The following is a 20,435-nucleotide window of genomic DNA, read 5'->3' as shown; positions in this document are numbered from 1 at the left end:
ATATGCTTGGTCTGCGACATTGATAAGATGAGAATCATACTTTCTGCCATTTCTCCTAGGTGGATGTGTAGAGGAGGAACCCCATCCACCTCTATTCTCAGCCTTGCGACTGCGACCCTTACCCCTAGTTCCTGACAGACCAAAACTCGGAGAAGGCCAAGTCATATATATAAACCACTAATCCACCAGAGTATACCCTTCCACCCAAATAGGTTGAGCCACAACCTGAGAATAGACTCGCTGCGTGCGCACTAAGTGAAATCCCCAATTAATATAACCTAACAAAAATTCAGAGGAAAAGAGCAAGAAGTGAACTACATTAGGCCCAGGCCATATGAAAACATAGCAGGTCAAGAAGGCCAACCACCAATGCCATTCATGCAAGATAACCAACACCTTGTGCTTAGATGGTTCAATTGACATTTAGAGACCAGAGATCATATGTCACCTTAGAAGGGAGGAGTTATAGACCAACTCCTCGAGCCAACTACCATGTAGAAACACACCATAACTGTTGTAGCGTCCATTGACATTTTAATTTTATCCTCAGTTTTATCGCAAAAATGAAAAAAAAATTCAAATATTATGTTATAACGGAAATAAAATAAAATGCGGAAATCTAAAAGAAATGAGTTGTTTTATATTATTGACGACTTTTGAACACGAGAAACCCCGGAAGAAGATCTGAGCCATCTGATCAATAGGTAGCAGATCTAACGGTAGTTGTCCGGTTAACAAGGGTGAGGTTTACTCCAAAATCAGACACGAGAAGTTATAAAATCGAGTTAAAACCTCAGTTGATTAGGGTTGTCTGCTTGAAGAATGCAGATCTGACGATAATCCCATGGTTAACAAGGACGATGTTTAATTCAGAAAACAAACGCGATGGTTTATGAAGTGTGATTTATTCTGTTGAAGTCCAAATCAATCACAGCCGCTCATCAAGAAGGGACGAGATCCGACGAATATCGCGTCAAAAAGTACATGGGTTTTATTATAAATTTCGGACCCGAGAAGTCTTTTAACTACAGTTTTCTTTCCTATCGGGTTCGTGGGGAAGGAAAGGGTTTGTGGAAAAGGCAGACGTGATAAGATTATGAACTAGAGTCTAAATTCCTTTCGGTTCTGTAGTAATTAAAGGTTTGCCATATTCCGCGTAAATCAACCAATTTCGATGTTTTAGCAAAATAACTAAAATTACAGGCAAATTACCAAAACTCCAAAGGAACGGTGATTGGTCGGGTTTCTTTATGTTTCCTCCAATCAGAGCACTTCTGATATATATGTTGGTAATAAGGGTTTCTTTGTGTTTCCGCCAATTAGAACATTTCCGATACGTACATGGGCCCATAACCCACAACCATGCATAGAATCTTGTAAAGATGCATTTTTGCTGTGTTAAAACAGTCTAGCTATTATTAGAATATCTACAGAGAGATTTCATCAGCAGTCAAGCCACATATCTGAACAGTGGGAAACCATCATCAGTTATATTCTAATTTTTGTTACTTATTGCTATTTTTTTTCTTGAGAATGAGGCGTCTTTTACCCTCCAATGTAATATTTTGTAATGACTTTTACTTTAGACAGTTAGGAGATAGTTAAGTAGTTTCATAGTTTTGGTGATTATCAACTGTCACATGATGTATAAAAGAGGCAAAATTATGGAAAAAGGGTTCGAGTTTTGAAGAACCTCGAGACTAGGCTACTTTATTTTTGATAACCTGTTGATTAATGAAGGAATCATAAGTTTTCCTCATATTGTTGGGTATGATTTTGTAACTTCTGTGTTATGTGTCATCACATGTCTTCTTTTCTTTAATTATAGTAATGAAGCTGCAGGTCTTTGTTTACTTATGTGAAAGAAGTTAAAATTCCCTAAAAGAGCGCTCCTATACTTAAAACCCCTACTTCTACATTTCTTCTAAGTTACAGATAATAGTTTCTGTGAAAATGACATATTGTCCTTAACTTCTCAAAGTGTTACAGATAATAGTTTCTATGAAAAATAACATATTGTCTCTAACATTTCAAAGCATTCTTCATTCAACATTTATATCCAGCATCATATGGAATTCTGAGACTTTCATATCACCTAAGTATTAAGGGTTGAGAACCAGGTCTTTCAAGTCCTTCATTTGAGGATATATCATACAAATAAGTGACAAGAATAATAAACATTAATGTATTAAGCAAAATTTCTACACAGCCAAGAAATTGGTTTCTTAAGGGACAACATTAATTGGTGCCATTGCCAGGGAGAGAAGTCAAGAACACTTTTCGTTGGGTTTTTAATATTTTCCTCTGGTTGTTTAGTGAGGAGGAAATATTTGGTTGTATTGAATAGAAAGAAATAAATCTGGCTTCAATGAGGCCTCATACGAGGTCAGATACCTCACAGCAAAAGGTTCAAGCCCATTCAGACCCTGAGAGACTAGTTTCCAAGAGGGTTGGAGGGCCAAAAATCCAGTTACACCAAGTCCTACACTGTCTGCACCTGGCAGCAGTTCAACACATCTTTCATTCAAACATTCACCATCCACTTCATTTCAAGAAACCAACTGTCAAGAACAATCTTTAGAGTCTATTTCATTCTTAGTATCTGCTATAGTTATTCAACCTGAACCTATAACTACCTTGCCCCCTTTTCATACTCCATTTACTCCTTATTCAGGTTCTACATCTGCTGGTACTCAAGGTTCAATAAGTTCAAGAGCAAACATGGAAATACCTTCATTTTTGTTGAATAGGTATGCAATTATTCAGTTTCCACAACAGTTGAATCAAATGCCTCAAGAATACTTGAAAATTATTCCTCGTTTCTCAGGGGAGGATGAACAAACAGCAGAGAAGCATATAACAGTGTTTTGTAATTTTGCAGAGAATCTTAATGTTGAACACTTGGATGTTGTTTTAAGACTTTTTGTGCAATCCTTGGATGGAGAAGCAAGAAAATGGTTTAAAGGGCTTCCTAATAACTCTATTCCTACATGGGAAGAGATGGGGTGCCTATTCACCCAAAGATGGGGAGAGAAAAGAGACCATGGGTATTCACTCATAGAGTTTAATGTTATTAAGAAGAAATTTGATGAAAGTGTTGTGGAGTTCATAAGAAGGTCCAATAAAATGTTCAATAGTCTTCTAGTGGAGATTAAGCCCCCTCCTGCTAGTGAAAAAATAACTTTTGCAGGGGCTTTTGAATCATATTTTGGGTTCACATTGAGGGAAAGAAGATCCAAAACCCTTGATCAAATCCAAATTGATGCTTTAGAAATAGAAGCAAATCTGGTGGCTGCAGGTAAAGCACCAGAGACACAACCTATCCAAGATAAGGGAAAGGCAAAAGTGGTATCCTCTATTTGAAATAATACTGAGAGGGGGGTGAATCAGTATTATTAGATCAATAGTTTAATTTCCCAAAAAAATTTATATATGCTACTTCAGCTAAGTGAACTAGCATGTACACATGACTATACTTAAAGAAACCAGCGTATATGCAGATAACTTTTGATTTAGGCAGTTTATCATGTATTGAACTTTAACCAGTATATTAGAGATTTATTAGAAAGTGCAGTAAAAGCAGAATAAAGCATCAGACATAAGCAACACACATTAACACCAAGATATAAGGTGGAAACCCAATGTAGGTAAAAACCACCTGCTGCTGTCGTCTCTGTCTTCTTTTAATAATAAGAAAATATGTTTACAATCTTGTACTAGTGCAGACTTATACCAGTATGTAGGCACCCACCTGCAGAAGGCTGCAACCTTCTCTCGTTCTCCAACTTCTACTGGAAGGGAGCTACAACCCCCTAGCTCTTGTACTAGCTGATATGTTTACTAGTACGTACGTGCTAACCTACAGAAGGCTATGACCTTCTTTCTTCCTCTAGGGACCACGTTTCATAAATTTTCAGACTGGATACTCTTGGAACGCAACACCATAATCTGAAGGCCGCCTTTCATTCAATTTTCATATTGGACCCATCAACAACATCATAATTGCAATACAATCATCAAGTACATCTGCATCAACCAATCACTAAAACTCAATCATGATAACCTGAATCTGATCATTCAGAACACTATCACTAGAATACAGTCACCAAAACCCAAAACTCTGCAACAACAAACAGAAATAACTGAAACATGCTTCATAAGGTATACGCTACTTCCCTGTGTCAAAACAGTGTGTATACGTGCTTTTATCAAAGCCAACCAGTGTACACATCTATAAATATTAATTCATAATTTTGCAGCTATTCCAAACACCAGTTATACCCAGATCATAACATTTACAGAATAACACATGTGTTAGTATTCAGATCTAGACAATATAAGATCAAACCATATAATGATAATTCATTTCAAGCCTTAAGATCGTGATCCATCATTAGATCTTATCCCTTATCAACTACTAAGGTTCATCCTTGGTTCAGATCAAGCAAAGCACCATAAGCCAATAACCTGCATGTTAGATCTCACACTTAATCAGATATTCGATACTTTCACACCTTGGCCTAATGATCTTCTCCTACTTATATAGTTTTAGCCCTCTCTCAATACCATGGATCAAAACCACTTAGGACGAATACCTTGTACCAAATACTTAGGGTCAATACCTTAGACCAAATACCTTGGACCAATACCATGGATCAAAATTCCTTGGACCAAATAGCTTGGACGAAAAACTTAGTTTTCCAACATATACACACTTTTCCTTCTGTGAAAGTGCATGTGTATGATATACGCTCTTTTTGTTTTATGAACCTGCGTGTATACACAGCTTGGTGAAGGTGAACCTGCGTATATCTCTCTCTCTTCATTCTTTGTAGTCTGATCTATAATTCTTTGTTGTTGACCTGTTGTACTATGAACTGTCATCTGAGAGAATTGCCATTGTACATTACTTCTGAACTGATTCCTTTGAACTTCCCTACATTTTGTCACATCTGTAAACACAACTATCATGCATTTTGTCACATCTGATATCTCTTCTGTAGATTCATCTAGTTACCATATACAAGTGAGTTGTTCTGCTACAAGTGGGTTTCCATCAAGGACAACACCTGTATCACAATGCCAACATCCTCTCAAACTCAAACATTAGAGGATATGAATAATGTAATTAAAAATTTGTCTAATAAATTGGTTAAATTAGAATTGGAGAATGAGAATTCTCATAGGCAAGCCCAACAAAACTGAAACTTTAATCCTCAATATAGAAGACAACCTCTGCAAATTTTGCAGAAGGAGAGAAAAGATCAAGATCAGGTTCAAGCACCACTTTACTTAGAGGCAGATCCTGATGAAGTACTAGAGCATTCCAGGGACCATGATGATCATATTTCTACATTGTATGCAGTAGATGAAGATGAACTAGGTGTTGAGGGAGAAGAATATGAATATACTGAAATAGATGCTATTTATGATGAGAATGAAATTGATGAATATTGGAAGCAATTTTTGATTTTATGCACGCAAAATTACAAACAATGTAAACTTTGAAACAGGAACTGCTACTGTTACCCGTTTTGTAGAGATAGCAAAAAAGTGACCCAATTTTGAAAAGGGGTGATGCAGAACACACATGTTTTTTTTAAAGCATAGTTTTTGGCACTTTAATTTTTTTTATGTACATTGCGTTTTAGAATGGTAGTGATTTTCATGTTGATTTAAAAAAGTGGTTATTCTGCATCAGACCCTTTTTTTAAAAGACCTATTTTTTGACTTTAAATTTTTCTAACATATGAAATGTAAATAATTATTTCGTAAATTTAATAATTTTGGAAGTGGTCTTCTTTTTCATATTTTCTAGTTTTTATTTTAATTTTTATTTTTTTTGTAGTGGGGTTTTTATTGATTTGCATATTTAAAGAAGAAGGTCGATATTTTGCATTTTCGATATACTACATATTTATACATCGTTAATTAAATTTTCAATCCAAATGAAATAATTGTCTCTAAAAAAAAATATAAAAATATATGTAAAAAAGACAAAAATAAAAAATAAAAAATGTTAAAAAAAATTATCTCACAAACCATAAAAGAATTTGGAAAAGAAAACAAAATTAAAAAAAAATATATATATATATATATATATATATATATATATATATATATATATATATATATATATATATATAAAATTAAGTAAGTAAATATTGAGAAATTTAAAAAAAAAAACATTAGCAAAAACTAGGGAAAAGAAAAAAAAAATTAAAAACAAACTAGTTTAAAAAAAAGAAATAGAAAAATAACGAAAAAAATTAAAAAAAATAGTAAAATTAATATTAAAAAAAATATCTCACAAGCCATCAAAAACTTTGGAAAAAAAAAACAAAATTAAAAAAATATATATTTATAAAATTAAGTAAGTAAAAATAGAAAAAAAAAAAAAAACCATTAGCAAAAACTAGGAAAAAAATTAAAAACAAACTAGTTTAAAAAAAAAAAAAAATAGAAAATTAACAGAAAAAAATTAAAAAACTGGTAAAATTAATATAAAAAAAAAAAAACAAACAACAAATTTAAATTATAAAAAAAAAAACCCAAAAAAGCGCGTATTTTTTATTAAAAAAAGAAAAAATGCAATTATTTTTATTAATCTTATATATTTTATTTAAAAATAAATAAATAATTTTTTTTTTTAAACAATCTTTGTTTTTATTAAAAATAAAAAATAAAAAAAAATTAAACAATTTTTATTTGAAAAAAAAAAAAAAACAATCTAAAACGAATTTTTTTTTATGTGAAAAAAATATATATTAAATTTTATTAAAAATTAAATTATTAAAAAAAATTAACAAATAATTTTAATAAAAATTAATTTTTTATTTTTTTTTAAATTTCTGCGCCACCCCCGGGCCGCTATGGGGCCCTGGGGCGATTCCCGGAATCACCCCAGGGCCCCCAGCGGCCTGGGGGTGGCGCGTCCGGGGGTGCACGTTAATTTTTTATAAAATCAAAGTTTTAAAAAAAATTAAAATTTAATTCTTATTAAAAAAAATTGTTAAATTTTTTCAATAGTTTTTTTTAATAAAATTTATATTTTTTTTTTTTAAAAAAAAAATCGTTTAAAAAAAAAACAAACATTAAATTTTTTTTTAATTAAAATTATTTGATAAGTTTTATTAATAATTTAATTCTTATTATAATGATTTAAAATTTAAGTTTTATTAAAATTGTTTATTAAATTAAAATTTAATAATTTTTATTAAAAAAATTTAATGATTTTTTTTGGTTTGTTTTTAAATAAGTAATGAAAATTTAATAAAAAAAATTTATTTTTATTTTTAAAAATCAAAAACACATTTTTTTTAAAGTTTAAAATGTTTTTTAATTTAATTTTATTTTTTTTAATTGGAAAAGACGTATGTTTTTAAAATTTTGATTTTTTTTTGTTTTTTTTTTTTAATATTTTGAGCTTATTTTTGTCTTTTTTTGTTTTTTCTAAATGCTTTTAATAGTAATTTTACTAGTTTTTATTTTTTATTTTTTTGTTAATTTTCTAATTTTGTTTAATCTAGTTTGTTTTTAATTTTAATTTTTTTTTTTTTGCTAGTTTTTGCTAATGATTTTTTTAATCTTTCTATTTTTACCTACTTAATTTTATATATATAATTTTTTTTTTTTTTTTTTTTTTCTAAATTCTTTTATGGTTTATGAAACAATTTTTTTTTAAACATTTTTTATTTATTTTTTGTATATATATATATATATATATATATATATACGTTTATTTTTTTAAGTAATCATCATTTTAATTTTAATTTCACGTTTTTAATATTTTTTTGTTAATTTTCCATTTTTTTTAAATCTAGTTTGTTTTTAATTTTCAGTTTTTTTTTAGTTTTTTGTTAATGTTTTTTTTTTTTTTTTTTCTATTTTTACCTACTTAATTTTAGAGTTTTTTTTAATGTTTATTTTTTTATTTTCCCAAATTTTTTTAGTTTACATATTTGTTTTTTTTTTTTTTTTTAATTTGTTTTTTTTACTGTTTATTTGTTTATTTTCCCAATTTTTTTTAGTTTTTTAATTTTTTTTTTTTTTTTTTTATATTTTTTTTTATTTATTTGTTTATAATTTGTAATTTTTAGTTTTTTAATATTTTTTTTGGTTAATTTTGTTTTTTTTTATTTTTATGATGATTTTTATTTATGTTTTTTTATTTTTTTTTTTATTATTTTTATTTTGTGTTTTTTCATTGTTTTGTGTTTTTTCATTGTTTTAACTTTTTTATTTTTATTTTTATTTTTATTTTTGTTTATTTATTTTTTCTATATGAAATTTTAATGTTTTTCGGGGTCATGATAAAATATTTTATGCTATTATTTTGAAATGTTGAAATTTTACCCTTGAAAAACAATTTGTTATCCGAGCATCAACACTTTTCATTTTGAGGGTGTTTTCTACACAAAATTTACCATTGAGAAAAAAAAAATGTTATTCGAACATCAGCACTTTGTTTTGAGGGTATTTTTTGGATAATTTTTGCACAAAAAATTGGTTTTCACCGCCATTTTTAAAACATGTTGAAAATTTACCCTGGAAAAAAAAAGGTGTTATTCCGGCATCAACACTTTTCGTTTTTAGCATTGTTTTTGATGTTTTTTCGGGGTTTTTTGGCCAGAGTTCCCGTTTTGAGTTTATAGTTCCCGTTTCAAAGTTTACATTGTTTACATAAGAAATATGACTTGAGATCAAGTAAAAGCTTAAGAGTTCAAGAAAATGAAGGTGAGCAGCAAGTTTCAGCTCCCCTACAAAATGTGACTCCACAAGAACCACAACCTGCAAAACAATTGAATAAAGGAAAGAAACAACAGAATACAAACAGAAAGACTCAAATACTTCAAGGTGAGTCTTCTCAAGACAAAATTGGAAAAATTCCTTTAGAAAAACTTGTTTCCATTCCACAAGAGGTTTCAGTGATGAAGAGAAGTGAACATGAAAATGAAAGGAATACTAAATAGGTTCATGTGTTTGGTCGCACTAAAGAATTAGAAGAAATCAGAATTCAGGTGCCCCTCACAGAGTTGGTTAAGACACCAGTTTATCAAAGAGAGATTGCTGAGTTTATCAATCTATCTTAGAATGTGAATATAAATGACACTATGAATCTACAAGAAGATAAACCAATAGTGATTTTTGGTCCACATGTGGAGGAGGTAGATTCTTCAACACCTCCTGTCTACATTTCTTTATTGATTCATGATTTCCTCTTGCATAATTGTATGTTTGATTCAGGAGCTTCACATAACCTTATGCATTATCAGTGATGAAACAACTAAACCTACAAGTTACTAAACCTTATAGATACTTGTATTCTTTTGATTCAAATAAAGTCAACTGTTTAGGGGTCATTAAAGATATGGTGGTGTCACTAGCCCAGATCCCAAGTACAATCTTCGTAATGGATGTAGTGGTAGAAGATATCCCTGCTAGGTTTGGAATGTTGCTATCTAGGTCATGGGGGCTAAATTGGGTGGTGTTTTGAAACTGGATTTTACTTATGCTGTCATACCAATTTTTGGTGGAGAAGAAAGAAGATTGTACAGAAACAAGATTTGTAAAAACAATCACAAAGAACAGAGCAAGTAATTCACCTGTATATAGTCAAGAGAAAGATGACTTTTCTTGCTTCATGCTGCATGACAATGAAGAGTTGGTTGAAGATAACCAGAGGAAGCTTACTTCAGCCAGTGTAAATACAGAGCTGAAAACAGAAGGGGTGTGGAGGTGCTTCTTTGATGGAGCCTATTCTAGTGGAGGAACATGTGTTGGTTTCCTTCTAATTACACCTGGAGGTAATATGATCTCTTTTTCTTTTAAATTGGAGTTCGAGGCAACAAATAATGTTGTAGAATATGAATCCTTGATCATTTCTCTGCAAACAACAAAACAAATGGGAGTCCAGTCAATTTCTGTTTTTGGAGATTCAGAGTTGATTATAAAGCAAATAAAGAACCATTTTCAAACAAAACAGCCTAGGCTTAGGGCATACAGAAATGAAGTGTGGGATTTGGTTGAGAACTTCTTTGAGGCTTTCAACATACAGTTCATTCCAAGAGATGGAAATAGATTAGCAGACTCTTTGGTCGTGGCTGCCAGAACTTTTAGGCCTCCTATAAATCCAGAGCTAAGATATGAGGTTGAAATGAGGCACAAGCCTTCTGTTCCTGATAATATAAAACACTAGAAGATTTTTGAGGATGATCCACAGATTAAGGAATTCTTGACTATGATTGAAGATTTTCAGGGCACAAAGATTGATCAAGATGAAGATGAAACAACAGAAGGTGCAGAAGTAAGTGGTTTGAAAAATTCTATAGTCAATCAAAAAATTATTCAATTGAAAGATAATATTCTTCCAAGGGGGCTTGTCACTCTTGAAAGAATTTTTAATTCCAATGATGTAGCTGTCAGTTCAGAGAAAATTCCACAGGATGAGCAGATTCAAGATCACAATATTGGAACCTAGAAGGAGCCCAGGTTAGTCAAATTATTTAATGGAGTTCCACTTAATTATAAGGAGAGATATATTAAGCTTTTCAGGGACTATATTGATGTTTTTGCTTGGTCCTCTGACAATCTCAAAACATATGATGTAAATATTATTCAATACAAGATTCCCTTGAAAGAAGGGATTAAGCCATTTAAGCAGAAACTCAGGCAGATAAACATTCTTCTTTTACCACTGATTGAGAAAGAATTCAAAAATATGCTTGATGCCAAGATAATAGTTCCACTCAGGTACTCTGACTGGGTGGCCAATTTACTGTGTTAAGTTTTGGTATGTTCTATGCGAGAGCAATTTATCTAAATTTTCACAGTTAGCAATCACATCAGCATTAAAGTAAACTGCAGATAGAACATAAATATAAATCGCAGAAGACAAGCCAAGACAAGAGGACACAAGATGTGGCGCTAGCCAGGGACAAACCCCACAATGTGGGGAAACCCTTGATCAATTTTTCTTTTATGTTCTTCAAAGTTTGATAGAGAAAGTGAGAGAGATAGTACATTTACAATAGAAGTCAATACTTTGAATTTTGATATCGCATGAGATCAGTTGAAGACACATTGCTTCAATTGATTCTCTAAGGTGACTCCTTCACCTATCATAGTGCTACATCTCATCCATTTGCTGCACCTTACTATGTAGTGCCATCATTCTGCATCATGCATCATCATGCTGCTCATGATCTCTTCACTATGCTGCCCATACATCATGTTGCCCATGATCTACATTATGCTGCCCATACATCATGCTGCTCATACATCATGCTATACTCTAAGTCACTGTTGCATGTCACCGAGATCCATATACCAGGTCTCTGATCCTCTTTTCCATCCCTGCTGAGATCCTCCACATTTCAGCACCATTGAAGCCATCATTACGGATATCTTCTCTGTTGCTTCATATCAACGTGATCCACTCACTGTGATCTCTATGCTTTCATTGATGCACTAAGATAGTCATTACATTATGTCAATGAGCTCTTCATTGAAGTCATCATTATGTGGACTGTTGCAATATACCTTTGTCATCACTGTATATTTGTTGAGACAATGATTCTCATTACTGCTTTATTATGTAACCCTTACTGTTATGCTGCTGAGACTACATCATTCCTTTATCATTTGTACCAAACAATATGATAAATCCTGTAGAGCGGATCTGCTCCAATACTCACACGAAAGAATGTGAGATACCTCCTTCAGATCATAGGTATGCTGAGACTCTTCTTCACTGCGATGACGTTATTCATTGCTCCTGGCATCGAGGTTGTGACTGCACCGAAACCCTAGGTGCAGTCAAACCCTACTGCGACTCCTCTCTATGTGACTGCGGCTTCTTATCTCCATTGCAACGTATTCCATATCTGCGTATGACCTGCATATATTATATGTAGAGTTGTTGCGTATGACAGCGTATATGTTACGTGTACATCATGTATACAATTTTGCATATTATATGTCATCATGACTATGATTTAAATGTTGTGTATATGCATGACAGCGTATAGAGGCATGCCAGCGTATAGAGGTTGTGCTATAGTCTTTATTATATGTATGACAGTGTATGTTCCATTGCTTCGTATATGCAAGAGTCTCCATTGTTGTGCATGTATATGCATGAGTCTCCACTGTTGTGCGTATATAGTGTCTTCATGAATGTGTAGCATCTAGGGCATTAGCTAGGGCATCATCTGCAGCTATTATACACTTAACCCAACATATCTTCATTAGTGTCTCTCCTTCACCAAAAATCCAAGACATGGAGAGGAGGAGATCACGTGAATAATGTGTGTAAAATGACTTCAAGTCTTCTCTTATTTATACTAAAATGTAGATGATGAATGGACATGACTATTAGGCTTCCGAGCCTACATAAGATCCTGGCCGAGTTGACAATTAGTCTTATAATACAAATAAATTCATAACTCCATAAATACTTATAGGAATCGGATGATATTTAGATCAATCCTACACCTCTCGATGAGAGGGATCCAATAAAAATATCAGCTGCCATAAATAAGATGACCCACATGGAGTTTGGCCCTAGTTTCCAATTTAACATACTGCCTGTAAGGAAGACAGATGGAGAAATAAGGCTATGTGTGGACTTTAGAAATATGAATAGGCTTCCTTAAAAGATAACTATCTATTACCTAAAATGGATCATGTGCTGCAGAAGGTAACAGGATCATTCAGGATGTCCATGCTGGATGGGTTCTATGGGTATAACCAAGTGGCTGTTAATAAATAAGATCAGAAAAAAACTGCATTCACAACTCCTTAGGGGACCTTTATGTATGCTCGAATGCCTTTTGGGTTGATGAATGTAGGTGCAACATTCAGAGGGCAATGGACATTGCATTTTGGGAGATAAGTTTGTAGTGATATACTTGGATGACATCACTATTTTCTCTAAATTTGATGAGGAGCATCTGGACCATCTTAAAAAGACTTTTGAGAAATGTAGAAAATTTGGGCTTTCCTTGAATCCTAAGAAGTCTATTTTTGCTCTAGAAGAGGGAAAACTGTTGGGGCACATTGCTTCTAGAGATGGAGTGAAGATAGATCCAACAAGGGTACAAGCTGTGTAGAAAATACCCCTACCCAGGAGTAAGAAAGACATTCAAAAATTTCTGGAAAAATAAATTTTCTGAGGAGGTTTGTGTCCAATTATGCTAAAATTGTAAGAGAAATTACCAATATGTTGAAGAAGGAAAATGAGGTGCATTGGACCAAGGAAGCCAGAGAGTCATTCTCTAGGATTAAAGAAGCATTACAAGTAGCTCCAGTTTTAATTATCCCTGATTATCAAAAGCCTTTTCAAGTTTTTTCATTTGCATCACCGAATTCAATAGCTCCTGTTTTGTTACAGAAAAATGATGAAGAAAAGGAGCAACCAGTTTCTTTCTTTAGCAAGATTCTCAGAGATGCTGAACTAAAGTACAATATTCTTGAAAAACAGGTATATTCTTTGGTAAAATCCTTAAAGGCCTTCAAGAATTATGTGCTAGAGTCATAGATCATTGCGTATGTACCAAATGTTGTAGTAAAGGATGTCTTAGTCCAGAGTGATGTGGAAGGAAAAAGAGGGAAATGGATAGCCAAGATTCAAGAGTATGACCTGGACATGAAGCCCACAAAGCTGGTGAAAGGGCAGGGATTGGCAAAGATGTTGACAGAGTCAAATTTTCAGGCATTGGGAATCAACTTGCTAACACCTGCAAATGAGGAAATAATTGAAGAAGGTGAAGAAAAATCAAATCCAGGTATGAAGATCAGATATAAATTTTTATGTTCAGAATGGTACAATCACATAGTCCATTATTTATGTTTTCTCTCTTGTCCTCAATATTTGGATAGAACAAAATATAGAGCATTAAAAATCAAAGCACAACCATATGTGATTGTTGAGGGCAGATTGTATTGGAAGGATCCTGTGGTAATTTTATTGTTATGTTTAATAAAGGATGAGTTTACAGAGACCATTAAAGATTATCATGAGAAGTTATGTGCTGGAAATTATAGTTGGAAGGCTACTACACATAAAATCCTCCAGGCAAGGTTTTATTGGCCCACCTTATTTCGTGATACATATAAGTTTGTCAAAAGCTATCAGAAGTGTCTGATTTTTGCTAAGAAGAAGAGGCTAGCTCCCTTGCCTTTGATCCCAGTCTTCATAGAAGAACCATTCAGACAATGAGGACTAGATTTTGTTGAAGAAATTAACCCACCTTCAAGTGGACAGTGCAAGTGGGTTCTTACAGCTACTGATTATTTCACCAAGTGGGTAGAATCTATACCTACTAAGAGGGAAAATGACTAGGTGGTGATGAAGTTCTTAGAGGAAAATATTTTGAACAGATTTGGATGCCCTGTCAAAATCATAATAGACAATGCTCAAGTGTTCAGTTCAAGTAAGTTTGTTGCTTTTTGTCTGAAGAATAATGTTATTTTATATCATTCAACATCTTATCATCCACAGGGAAATGGATTGGATGAATCCACTAACAAAATATTGATGAAGATCCTTAAGAAAACTATTGGAGAGAATCAAGAAGACTGGGATTCTAAATTAAAGTTTACTCTATGGGTTGTCCGAGTGACTACAAGAAGGTCTACAGGAAAATCACCTTTTGAGTTAGCGTATGGAACTCAAGCTCTATTCCCAAGTCAGCTTGTGAATCCTGTGATTGCAATGATTTAGGAGGAAAAAGAAGAGCCCAATGCTTTGATAATAAGGATCCATAAGGTAGTGGAGATGAATGAAAGTGGGGATAAGGTAAGAGATAATTTGATTATGTACCAATCAAAGATGAAGGTATTTTTGACAGAAAGGCCAAAGAGATTGATTTTAAAGTTGGAGACCTGATATTAAGGTGGGATACTAGAAGAGAAGATAAGGGTAGACATGGAAAGTTTAATCCTCTCTGGTATGGCCCATTCAGAATTATAGAAGCAAAGAAAAATAATACATTCTTCCTTGAGAATCTTGATGGCGAATTTTTATAGCTGCCTGTCAATGGGCAGTACCTCAAACATTATTTCTAGTTCTAAAGCACAAGCATCCTGTCATTGTAGATACCGGAGTAAATTCATTGTACAAATTCCATAGAATTTAAATTGGCTAAGCAATATGTGACTCCATGCCCAGGGTGAAGGTACTGATCTATGGTTCTTAGTGCTTCTATGGAAAAAGCACTATCCCCAGGTGGAGCCAGATGTTGTAGCATCCATTGTCATTTTAATTTTATTTTCATTTTTATCGCAAAAATGAAAAAAAAATTCAAATATTATGTTGTAACAGAAATAAAAGAAAATGCGAAATCTGAAAGAAATGAGTTGTTTTATATTAATGATGGCTTTTGAACCCGAGAAATTCGGGAGAAGATCTAAGCTGTACAATCGACAGGTAGCAGATCTAACGGTAGTCGCGCAGTTAACAAGGGCAAGGTTTACTCCAAAATTGGACACGAGTAGTTATAAAATCGAGTTAAAACCTCAGTTGATCAGGGCTGTCTGCTTGAAGAATGCAGATCCGATGATAATCACATGGTTAACAAGGACGATGTTTAATTCAGAAAACAAATGCAATGGTTTATGAAGTGTGATTTATTTTGTTGAAGTCTGAATCAATCAAAACTGCTCATCAAGAAGGGACGAGATCCGATGGATATCGCATCAAAAAGTGCATGGGTTTTATTATAAATTTCGGACCCGAGAAGTCTTTTAACTGCAGTTTTCTTTCGTATTGGGTCTGTGGGGAAGGAAAGGTTTGTGGAAAAGGCAGTCATGATAAGATTATGAATTGGAGTGTAAATTCCTTTCATTTCCGTAGTAACTAAAGGTTTTCCATATTCCACGTAAATCAACCAATTTCGTTGTTTTAGCAGAATAACTAAAATTAAACATGGATGACCGAAACTCCAAAGGAATGGTGATTGGTTGGGTCTCTTTATGTTTCCACCAATCAGAGTACTTACGATATATATGTGGGTCATAAGGGTTTCTTTGTGTTTCTGCCAATCAGAACATTTCTGATACATGCGTGGGCCCATAACCCACAGCCACACATGAAATCTTGTAAAGATACAGTTTTTCTATGTTAAAACAATCTAGCTATTATCAGAACATCTACAGAGAGACTTCATCAGCAGTCAAGCCACAGATCTGAACAGCTGGAAACCATCATCAGTTATATTCTAATTTTTATTACTTCTTGTTATTTTGTTTTCTTGAGAATGAGGTGTCTTTTACCCTCCAATGTAATATTCTGTAACGACTTTTACTTTAGATAGTTAGGAGATAATTAAGCAGTTTGACAGTTTCAGTTATTATCAACTGTCACATTATGTATGAAAATAGGCAAAATTATAGAAAAAGGGTTCAAATTTTGAAGAACATGGAGACTAGGCTACTGTATTTTTGATAAACTATTGATTAATGAAGGAATTAGAAGTTTTCCACACATTGTTGGGTATGATTTTGTAACTTCTCTGTTATGTGTCATCATATGTCTTCTTTTCTTTAAGTATAGTAATGAAGTAGCAGGTCATTGTTTACATATGTGAATGAAGTTAAAATTTCTTAAAAGAGTGCTCCTATACTTAAAACCCTTACTTCTACATTTCTTCTAAGTTACAGATAATAGCTTCTGTGAAAACAACATATTGTCTTTAACTTCTCAAAGTGTTACAGATAATAGAAACTATGAAAAACAACATATTGTCTCTAACCTTTCAAATCATTCTTCATTCATCATTTATATCCAGCATCATATGGCATTGTGAGACTTTCAAATCACCTAAGTATTAAGGGTTAAGAACCAGGTCTTTCAGGTCCTTCATTTGAGGATATATCATACAATTAAGTGACAAGAATAATAAACATTAATGTCTTCAGCACAATTTATACACAGCCAATAAATTGGTTTCTTAAGGGACACCATTAATTGGCAACGTTGTCGGGGAGAGAAGTCAAGAACACTTTTCCCTGGGTTTTTAATATTTTCCTCCAGTTGTTCAGTGAGGAGGAAATATTTGGCTATATTGAACAGAAAGAAATAACGTTGGCTTCAAAGAGGCCTCATATGAGGTCATATACCTCATATCAAAAGTTTCAAGCACTTTCAGACCCTGAGAGACTAGTTTCCAAGAGGGTTGGAAGGACAAAAACTCCAATTACACCAAGTCCTACACTGTCTGCACCTCGTAGCAGTTCAACACATCTTTCATCCAAACATTCACCATCCACTTCATTTCAATAACCCAACTGTCAAGAACAGTCTTTAGAGTCTGTTTCTTTCTCAGTATCTGCTATAGTTATTCAACCTGAACCTATAACTACCTTGCCACCTTTTCATACTCCATTTACTCCTCAGTCAGGTTCTACATCTGCTGGTACTCAAGGTTCAGTAAGTTCAGGAGCAAACATGGCATCACCTGCATTTTTGTTGAATAGGTATGCACCTATTTAGTTGCCACAACAGTTGAATCAAATGCCTCAAGAATACTTGAAAATTCTTCCTCATTTCTCAGGGGAGGATGAACAAACAACAGAGAAGCATATAGCAGTGTTTTGTAATTTTGCAGAAAATCTCAATGTTGAACAATTGGATGTTGTTTTAAGACATTTTGTGCAATCCTTGGATGGAGAAGCAAGAAAATGTTTTAAAGGGCTTCCTAATAACTCTGTCCCTATATGGGAAGAGATGGAGCGCCTGTTCACCCAGAGATGGGGAGAGAAAAGAGGCCATGGGTATTCACTCACAGAGTTTAATGCTATTAACAAGAAATTGATGAAAGTGTTGGGGAGTTCATCAGAAGGTTCAATAAACTGTACAATAGTCTTCCAATGGAGATTAAGCCCCCTCCTGTTGGTGCAAAAATAACTTTTGCAGGGGATTTTGAATCAGATTTTGGGTTCACATTGAGGGAGAGAAGATCCACAACCCTTGATCAAATCCAAACTAATGCTTTAGAAATAGAAGAAAATTTGGTGGTTGTAGGTAAAGCACTAGAGACACAGCCTATCCAAGATAAGGGAAAGGCTAAAGTGGAATCCTCTCAAAGTCAAACATTAGAGGATATGAAAAATGTAATTAAAAATTTGTCTAATAAATTGATTAAATTAGAATTGGAGAGTAAGAATTCTCAGAGGCAAGCACAACAGAACAAAAACTTTAATCCTCAATATAGAAGACAACCTTTGCAAATTTTGGAGAGGGAGAGAAAAGATCAAGATCAGGTTCAAGCACCACTTTACTTAGAGGCAGATCCTGAAGAAGTACCAGGGCATTCCAGGGACCATGATGATCATATTTCTACATTGTATGCAGTAGATGAAGAGGAATTAGGTGTTGAGGGAGAAGAATATGAATATACTGAAACAGATGCTATTTATGATGACAATGAAATTGATGAATATTGTAAGAAGTTTTTTGATTTTATATAGGCAGATTTACATAGGAAATATGACTTGAGATCAATGAAAAGATCAAGAGTTCAAGAAAATGAAGGTGAGCACCAAGTTTCAGCTCCCCTACAAAAGGAGAGTCCACAGGAACCACAGCCTGCAAAACAATAGAATAAAGGAAAGCAACAACAGAATACAAATAGCAAGACTCAAATACTACAAGGTGAGTCTTCTCAAGACAGAAGTGAAAAAATTCCTTTAGAAAAACTTGTTTCCATTCCACAAGAGGTTTCAGTGATGAAGAGAAGTGAAGATGAAAATGAAAGGAATACTAAACAGTTTCATGTGTTTAGTCTCACTAAATAATTAGAAAAAATCAGAATTCAGGTGCCCCTCACAGAGTTGGTTAAAACACCAGTTTATCAAAGAGAGATTGCTGAGTTTATCAATCTATCTCAGAATGTGAATATAAATGACACTGTGAATCTGCAAGAAGATAAACCAGTAGTGGTTTTTGGTCCACATGTGGAGGAGGTAGATTCTTCAACACCTCGATTCTAGATTTATTTATTGATTCATGATTTCCTCTTGCATAATTTTGTGTTTGATTCAGGAGCTTCACATAACCTTATGCATTATCAGTGATGAAACAACTAAATCTACAAGTTACTAAACCTTACAGAGACCTGTATTATTTTGATTCAAATAAAGTCAAGTTTCTGGGGGTCATTAAGGATATGGTGCTGTCACTAGCCCAGATCCCAGCTAGAAGCTTGGTAATGGATGTAGTGGTAGTAGATATCCCTACTAGGTTTGGAATTTTGTTATGTAGGTCATGGGGGGCTAAATTGGGTGGCGTTTTGAAACTAGATTTTACTTATGCTGTCATACCAATTTTTGGTGGAGAAGAAAGAAGACTGTACAAAGAAACAAGATTTGTAAAAACAATCAAAGAACAAAGCAAGTAATTCACCTATATATAGCCAAGAGAAAGATGACTTTTCTTGCTTCGTGCTCCATGACAATGCAGAGTTGGCTGAAGATACCTAGAGGCAGCTTAATTCACCCAGTGTAAATACGGAGCTGCAAACAGAATGGGTGTGGAAGTGCTTATTTGATGGAGCCTATTCTAAAGGAACAGGTTCTTGTTTCCTTCTAATTACACCTGGAGGTAATATGATCCCTTCTTCTTTTAAATTGGAGTTCAACGCAACAAATAATGTGGTAGAATATGAATCCTTGATCATTGCTCTGTAAACAGCAAAACAAATGGGAGTCCAGTCAATTTTTGTTTTTGGATATTCATAAATGATTATAAAGAAAATAAAGAACCATTGTCAAACAAAACACCATAGGCTAAGGGCATACAGAAATGAAGTGTGAGATTTGGTTGAGAACTTCTTTGAGGCTTTCAACATACAGTTCATTACAAGAGATGGAAACAGATTAGCAGAATCTTTGGCTGTGGCTACTAGTACTTTTAGGCCTCCTATAAAATCAAAGCTAAGATATGAGGTTGAAATGAGGCATAGGCCTTCTGTTCTTGATAATATAAAACACTGGCAGATTTTTGAGGATGATCAACAGATTAAGGAATTCTTGACTATGATTGAAGATTTTCAGGGCACAGAGATTGATCAAGATGAAGATGAAACAACAGAAGGTTCTGTTGTGGCCAGCAACAACTCCCCTTCTTATTTGGTGTTATTACTAATACTAAATAAGTGGGGACCCTTAGTCAATTAGTGCTTGAATTTCCTTTTTCAATAAAACTTACCATCATAAACTTATGAGAATACCCTTGAAAAATCTAAAAAAGCTTAAGTTTTATGATAAAGTAGAATTATTCCTTAGGAAATATCGCATCGCAAAAAGGATAACAGGATACCTCCTTGCAAGCCAAATTCTAAGATTGCGAGATCGCGATACGGGACTACAAACATATATCGCATCGCATGCATCAAAGACCGCTTACGTTGAAAAACTTTAAACTGCCGATATGC

The sequence above is a fragment of the Pinus tabuliformis genome, chromosome 1_2 (assembly GCF_031772625.1).
Source record: "Pinus tabuliformis cultivar Carrire ecotype Pingquan chromosome 1_2, CPIR1, whole genome shotgun sequence".
Classification (NCBI taxonomy): domain Eukaryota; kingdom Viridiplantae; phylum Streptophyta; class Pinopsida; order Pinales; family Pinaceae; genus Pinus; species Pinus tabuliformis.
The sequence above is the reverse complement of the archived record's forward strand: the minus strand, read 5'-3'. Positions refer to the sequence as shown.